We start from the raw sequence: 8572 nt of genomic DNA, 5'->3' as shown, positions 1-8572 counted from the left end.
CATAAAAAGATATAAGCATCTGCGCTGATAGAAAAACAGTAGGTATCTAACTAAGGTCTTTTCGTACGCCGCCGCTGTGAGTATAGGTAGGTATTTATCGCAACGCACGGAGTTACGCGCGACATAGGTACCTACATATGTGACGTTATCTATGAAAAGGGACCTTATTGTCGATGGCGCTTCCGCCATTATTAACGATGCTGTGATATAAATACCACGCCGTGCGACGCAGTGCGTCGTAAGCGCCACAGACAATAAGGTCCCTTTTCATAGATAATGCCACATATAATTTTTATTTTTGTATGGATAAATAAAGTCTATTAGAATTAGAACTTACTTTGAATGTCAGTGGTTGATGAAATCGGAGATTCCATTTCCATATTTTGCAGTCTGTAAATAAAGATAAATTGTAGTGTATTGTGTTACATAGGTAGGGCTAAAAAGCACAAGTCTAATAATTATACTCACTCCATGTAGTCTAAAGATATAGTATCATGTTCGGCTGTGAAATTATCCAATTTTCTTCTTTTCCTAGAAAGACAAAAAAGCAAAAACTTTAGACGCATGACAAATCACGAGCTGAGGTTCGAACCCTCGATAGGCGGATGGCAATTGCTAAAAGAACGCTTTCTGCGTCTAATTGTGTGCGTTACTTGTATCACTGTATGCTCGTATTTATAGGAAGACCCACTACACTGCAACCGTGTAACTACGACTCACGGAGACGCACACATAGATGGCAATGTTTTCTGTCTTTGCCGTGCAAGGCAGCGGCGCTAGTGCCGCGTGGTGTAAACTTCGTCGCGAATCGCGATATCCTTTTAAGCTATTTAGATGATGACAATGTTTAACCGGTAGATGGAGTTATATGGATTACTAATTAGTACGATCAAGTATATATTAAATTAAGTACTTTAAAAGGATAGGTATAGGTATTTAATAAATATACATTTTAACTTACGTTAGTTCCATTGTTTCTTGGAATCTTCTGCGTTGTCTTTTTCGAGATGTCTTCTTTTTATTCAATTGCTTATTACCCATTATAACTTCTTTATCACTAGGACACACACACAACACAGCACAGTTTTTATAAGTGACACTATATAATATATATTTACAATGAAAGTCCTGTAAAATCTTATATTTGTTTTGGAGACACGTAACTCAGGTCCGTCTGGCACGAGCGCTCAGCCATCACTGTCATGGTATAATAAACCATGATCACTGTCTCATTTCGAAAGAGGGACGGAGATAGAGCTTGCAGGCCGTAAGTCGATATTTTGTTACGATAGAATTAGTCGATGTTTATTTATTTTAAAAATATTGCCTCCAATTATCGAAATTCTAAAGCTGTCAAATTACTATTATAATTATGATTGATTTTTCTCCTTTTTTTGTTTCATAGTGTCACTTAGTAAACAAACAAGTAAAGTTGGAGTAAAAATTCGAATTGGAGGTTACTTTGGGAATAAATTGTATCGAGTGAAGTGTTATGAATCGCGTATCGAAAGCTGTGTTATTAAAGGTAATATAATCAAGAATTATATTTATTTTTCCCACGTCTATAAATATCAACGTTTCTTAGAAAAATAGGATAATTATTGGAGTATTTTTGCATTTCTGGCTCAGGGGACGGCCTTAATATTCCAATATTCCAAACGCAATTCCTTTCCGCAAACATGTAAAATATCAAAAGAATGATTCTCAGATAAAGTGTGACCTGTATCTAATAAGTGCTTTGCAAAATTGGACTTCTCTGGATGGTTATGTCTATATGACGCAACATGCTCTTTATACCTAGTAGTGAAATTACGGCCCGTTTGCCCCACATACACCTTATTGCAACCGTCAGAGGTAAGCTTATAAACTCCAGACTTTTTCCCATTCTCGATCTTATCTTTGCCATTGCAAAGCTTTGAGTGCAAAGTGTTATTTGTCTTAAAGGCCACAGGAATGTCGTCGTTAGACTTTAAAATTTTGTAAATTGCATCAGACAACTTGCCAACATAAGTTATGCTCGCTTGATATTTCTTAATCGGTTCAGAGGATCGTGCCGCATACAACATAGTGTTGACTATACTATTCCGCTTTTTTCCGATGATACCATCCACAACAGACTTATCGTAACCATTTGAAACTGCTAAGTGATAAATATTATTTAATTCAATCTGATAGTGTTCATCAGAAAGAGGCACAGTCAACATTCTATGCACATAACAATGAAAAGCAGCCAACTTATGCTGCCACGGATGCGTGGAAGAAGCCGGGATAACTGTATCGGTATGTGTAGGCTTACGGTAAATTTTGAACTGATGCCTGTTGTTTACTTTAGTAATTGTTAAATCTAGAAAATTCAGTGAGTTGTCTTGCTCTAGTTCCTTTTTGAACTTAATTTTTGGATGCTTACTATTAATTTCAGCAATAAATGTATCCAGCAAGCCCATACTACCCGTCCAACAAATAATCAAATCATCCACGTATCTAAAATAGTATAATATATTATTGTTGCCCACAATATGCTGGTTCTCAAAATGGTCCATAAAAATATCAGTCATTAAAGGGCTTAGTGGTGAACCCATAGCCAAACCATCAGTTTGCAAATAATACTGTCCCCCAAATCTGAAATAATTTTGTTTCATACAAATCGCTGTTAGATCTATCAATTCATCTACTTCCCCTGGATGTAAACGTTGCCTTTCAAAAAGACCCTTAAGAATCTCCAAAGTCTCTTCATATGGCACATTAGTAAACAAACTGTCTACATCCAATGAAAGAAGAACAACATTATCTGGTATGTTAATGTCCTTGATCTTTTCTATTAACTGCAAACTATTTTTCAAGCAAAATTTCGGCTGGAACTGGGACTTGTCTCTTATAATGGAATTCAACCTTTTTGCCAGATTATAAGTTGGCGCACCCAAATATGAGACCACTGGACGAACTGGGATATTATCCTTATGAATTTTGGGAAATCCATAAAGAATAGGAGCTCGTGGTTTCATAGGCACAACCATACTCTTCTGATGTTCGGTTTCAAAAACAAACGAAGAATTCTTAACTGCTTGTCTAAGATCTTTCTGGAACCCTGGAGTTGGGTCTCTTTGCAATCTCGAAAATCCGTCTCCTTGAATAAGGTCTAGTACTTTCTAAATACTGTCCCTTCTCCATAATCACAATGCAGTTGCCTTTGTCTGCCTTTGAAACCACCAAATCACTGTCTTGCACTTTCTGTTGTATAGATCTCAACAGCAAAACATCAGAATCAACACACGCACTCTGTGCTGGACTAGTACTCTTGATAACATTAGCCACCATGGTCTTTGTATCTACATCACCACGGCCCCGTACTATTGCAACCTCAGAATCTACTGCCAAATTTTCTAATGTTCTCTGAGTAATTTTTGTCTGGAAATTATACTTCAAACCTTTATCTAAAAGCCCAATTTCATTTTCTGAGAACTACACATTAGTTAAATTCTTGACTCGAGGATGGAAAACATGGTGAGTTGTTACTTGCACATCCCTTCTCCTTAAAAATGAACCAGAACTCGACTCTGTTAACCTATGCAATTTGTTAAGCTGGGTAGTATACATCTGGTGTGCAAGTTCAGAAGCAAAGTATCTCGCCTTCTGGTCCAGAATATCGAATTCGAGATTATGCAACTTAAATGAAAGTTCTGAATATAACACTTTAAGATGCAATTTCAAATTATCCCTTACTGAAAACCAGTGGCGAGATTCTTCGTTCAACCATATTCTCTGAGCTCTATTAAAGATAAGATCGAGAATGGGAAAAAGTCTGGAGTTTATAAGCTTACCTGTGACGATTGCAATAAGGTGTATGTGGGGCAAACGGGCCGTAATTTTACTACTAGGTATAAAGAGCATGTTGCGTCATATAGACATAACCATCCAGAGAAGTCCAATTTTGCAAAGCACTTATTAGATACAGGTCACACTTTATCTGAGAATCATTCTTTTGATATTTTACATGTTTGCGGAAAGGGATTGCGTTTGGGTGTTCTGGAACAACTGGAAATAATTAGGTACAACAATAGGGGCATGATTCTTAGCGAACAATTGAATGTTGCGTCATCGCCGTTATTACGAATTTTTCCATCTCACTCACACTTGCACAGTAGGGGGAGTGGTCAAGGTATAAATATGGCCGACCATTCTAGACAGGTCATTCCGTTGCCGGGCGTCAGACCGTCAACAACTCCTGAGGATGCCTCGTAGAGAGGCGGAACACGTGTCGAGGATTATTCTTTTGGTGGTGGTTTGTTATATTTATTTGCGTATTTATTTTTGCGGTGGGAGGGTGGGAATATTAATTGCATGTAAAAATACGCAAGTAAGTATAATGGGTTAGCACTGATTGACTAGCACGTTATCTTTTCGCGGATTAGCAAAGTAATATTTTCGTTTTAATCATTTTAATAGGTAACGATCCTAAAAATGTAATGGTTACTGAATCCACTAACATAAATTTCCAATGTTGATCGATTAATTATTATTTTTTAGGAATCGAACTTTATTAAAAACGTTAAATTTTAATGGCAATATGTCGGGGCATGTTCGAAAACATTTTTTATATACATATTTCAAATGAAGCTTTCTCATACATAAGTGGAAATATTGTCATTACGTTCGTAATAATATGCTGCGAAACACCGTGTTGCGCGCGCTAAAGCGCGTCACAAGTGTCACAACCAAATCAACTTTATACAGTTATTTAATCTTTGGCCACAATAACTCCAATTTTATTGCACTTGGGCTCAGCACACGCATGCAGAATACAAGGAAGGCACGGAGCGACGAGCGACATAGCCTCCTCGTCTCAAAGCTAGCACGCGACTGCCGGCCACGCCTTTTTCTAGCTACATACGTATGCACGAAATGTTGAAAAATATTCGATTTCTTAAAAAAAATGATTGATTAACATTATTCCACGTTGCGTTTGTAGTGTCGGTTAAGATATTTATTTTAGTTTAAAAATAACTTTAATCGAATAAACCGTTTAGTAGAAATAGGCAAAGTTAGTCGGAAAACGGCCTATCGTAATGTTCCTTTTTTGAAAAAGATATAAGTCACAGGAAAAAAGTCAAACGTTGCAAATGTTGTACATAAAACGTAGATTCATATTTTTTTTTCATAATATTTAGGTGAACCGTTAAGATAATATACTAATATAGTAATATAGATAAGATAATATAATAATATAGATAAGATATATACTCTAGAAAGTAAGAGTTTACGGCCAAAAACGGCGCGTAGCGCCTTAATGTAAAATTTTGCCAAATGTTAGTATTGTTAGAGTGCTTCAGAGTGTTAAAAATAGGGCTGGTACCGCGACCATCGTAAATTGTAAATTATTAGCATCTGTCACACTTGTATTCGAATGAATACAGATCTTCGAAATTTAGGATGTTCGCAGTACTGACCCAGTTCTATTTCAGTACTTGTTAATGTCATGAAATGAAAGTAGTTTTTTATTGAAGATTTTAAGTGAATACATGTTATTAAAAAAAATGTTTTTATTTTTCCACCACCCACATAACCGATGTATGGAACTTAGCAACAAAGTACGAGGTATACATTTACGTATTATATGTTAATAAAAACGATTTATTAGCATATACTACGGTTACTTTATGCATTAAGCACATACAAATTGTGACAAAAGTACTGGTGATCCGTTTAAGAGGATAACGGGCATCTTGTTCTGAGAAGAAAAAACTAGACTTTTGGCCGAAACTATACCATAATTATTTTCACAAAAAAATACCTAATGTTTCCTAAGACGGTTTCCCTGTTAGGAGATACAGGGAAACCGTCTTAGGAAACTACTTTAGGATTTCCATATATTGGAAACCACTCAAAAACACCCTGTATAAAAAAAATCACGTCAAAAAAAAGTTTGTCTTGATATTATGTTATCAATATTATCATCTTAACACAATACCTATAATTAATTAAGCCCTTAAACGGACTAACACGTGTCTTTTTGATACATTCTGTATGTCGTTAAAACGGTTTGTATGTTGACGAAATTCGCTAAAAAAGGCATAACCCAACGACAATTGATACATATTAACCATTTTCTGATGTTGCATACAATCCCGGGATCCCGGGATTTAAATAATAAAAAATATTATTTTTAAAAAGCCGACTCCATACTTGCTTAGATTTTTCCGGAATTTTGCTTATTTAGGTATAATAGCTCCCGAGGTTCTGATCCCTGTATATAACTCATAAAAATAACACTAAGATGTATTTTGAAACTAAGTAATAACTAGTAATTATTATATTTAATTATAATTAGTAAAAAACAAATGTAACTGCAACTGCGTGTGTCACATTTTTTTTTCTCTTCCTTTGTGGGGGTGAAGAGTAACTTTCCAGGGGGGTGTAGTATATGCCTAAGTTAACATATTAACAGTAACTATACGTTACTGTCTGCAACATAAATATGCGACGCACGTAATTGTATAAATAGCAAGTAAGCAATAATAGCCTATAAATATGTTTTGTTTAGATTTACTTGCTCTCTTTATACTTGGATACCGAGAATATAACACATCTTCGGTAATGTCTCGTTTCACTTGATCTCCATTCGACCCTCCAACTACCAACTCATCAGAGTTTCGAAGACCGAGTACATGGCATGTGGCGGCACGGACCCCGACCCTATAAAGGTAGGAGACGATTTTGTCGTGAAAACGAATAAATTCAAATACCTTGGGTCCGTGCTGCACGAATCGGGTGAAATCGATCACGACGTCCAAGCCCGAATTAGCGCTGCTTGGGCAAAATGGCGAGAAGTAACCGGTGTCCTCTGCGACCCCAGGATACCGGTGAAGCTAAAGGGCCTTGTGTACAAGAGCATCATCCGACCAGTCCTACTATATTGTAGCGAGACCTGGCCTGTCCTCGGAAGGCATGTCCAGCAGCTTCACGTCACGGAGATGAAGATGTTGCGATAGATGTGGGGCGTTACGCTACTAGATCGCATACGTAACGAACACATCCGTGGCGGCCTCGGAATCCGTGACGTAGCGGATAAGCTGCAGGAAAGTCGCCTACGATGGTATGGCCATATACGCCGCAGTCTACCGAGACTACGTCGGAAATAGATGCCTCAATCTCACTGTCCAAGGCCCTAGATCACGCGGTAGGCCTAAGAAGCGCTGGCTGGACGTCGTGACAGCGGACATGGGAGAGAACAATCTCACACCCGAGGATGCCGAAGACCGGGCAAAGTGGAGAAGACTGAGCAGGAAAGCGGACCCTGGCGCTAGGCCGGGAAAACGCTAGGTCGAAGAAGAAGAAGAAGCATTCCACAATTTCTTTGTGTTCCACAGTTTCTTGTGGCAGCGAGTTCTTGTTTCTCGTATTGTACTTTGAGTTTTTTTAACAGATTATTACAGAAGTTTTTGTAATGATTGTAAGTTAACTGCAATACAATTTGTCCCGATGTCGAGCACAACGCAGGAGTCCGGGTGTCATCCATGGCTTTAGTGTGAATTTGGACCGGGGAATCTTTGTTTGTTTCGAATTTGTAGCTATCGAGCTCCTAATTATAGTCATGAAGGCGTCGGTTGCAGTGTTTACATCAGTTTCGGCCAGGATTTCATACCAGTTGGTTGAAGACAATTGTAAAGCGACGCCCTCGAAATCAATGGTAGTTTTGGTTCTATTACGTTTTGGATAAAACAGAGAGTGGTGAGTGATCTCAATGGCGGAGGCCTTGTGATCCGTCACATTGAGGTCGCACACCAAGCCCGTCACCAGGCGATTACTTCTAATAAGGATGTGGTCCAGACAGGCCCCCTCCCGGGAGGCCTAAGAATGTTTATTCTTTGAATAATTTGGATAGCTGAATATTGGAACTGAAATTCAGTTGGTTTATGTGACTTCAATGCAAAGTTATTTTAGAAAGTGAGAACTAAGAGTCATTTGAGTATTGATGACTTTAGTGACATAAGTAGGTGCATCACTTTGTATTTAGCTTGTCGGTCGATCGTAGGTCACATACCCGAATCAGATATATTCTCACGCATATTTAGTGAAAATGTGTTTGGTAAAGGAGGCTGCGCGGCGACCACAGGTGATGATACATAGTGTTAGGGATGATGATGACACCCGTGGTGGTGTTGATGCCTTGTGTGGCATGGTTTGGGTTCCTGTGTGGAACCCAAGCTGCTGTGGTCAGTGGACCATATGTGTTGTGATGTGACAATGTGTGTCACGGCTGCTGTGGCAGGTGTGCCACAGGTTTCGAGATGTGACAAGGTGTGTCACATATGTTATGGCCGAGGTGCCACAGGTATTGAGAGAGTTGAGACATGACAGCTTTGTGACGGACGTGGTCGGTGGACCATGTGGTTACGGCAAGTGTGCCGTGTGACAATGACTATGAGAGACAGTGACATTTAGCGCAAGCCTTATTGCCTGTAGACTTGCAGTGGTGGTGCCCGGATGTGGTGCGGGCCATAGTGCTATTTGAGAAGTCACATAAATGTTTTATCAACGAGGTGTTGTGTTGATCAATGAAATTAAAATAATGATG

The sequence above is a fragment of the Cydia splendana genome, unplaced genomic scaffold, assembly GCF_910591565.1.
Source record: "Cydia splendana unplaced genomic scaffold, ilCydSple1.2 scaffold_89_ctg1, whole genome shotgun sequence".
NCBI classification, from domain to species: domain Eukaryota; kingdom Metazoa; phylum Arthropoda; class Insecta; order Lepidoptera; family Tortricidae; genus Cydia; species Cydia splendana.
The sequence above is the reverse complement of the archived record's forward strand: the minus strand, read 5'-3'. Positions refer to the sequence as shown.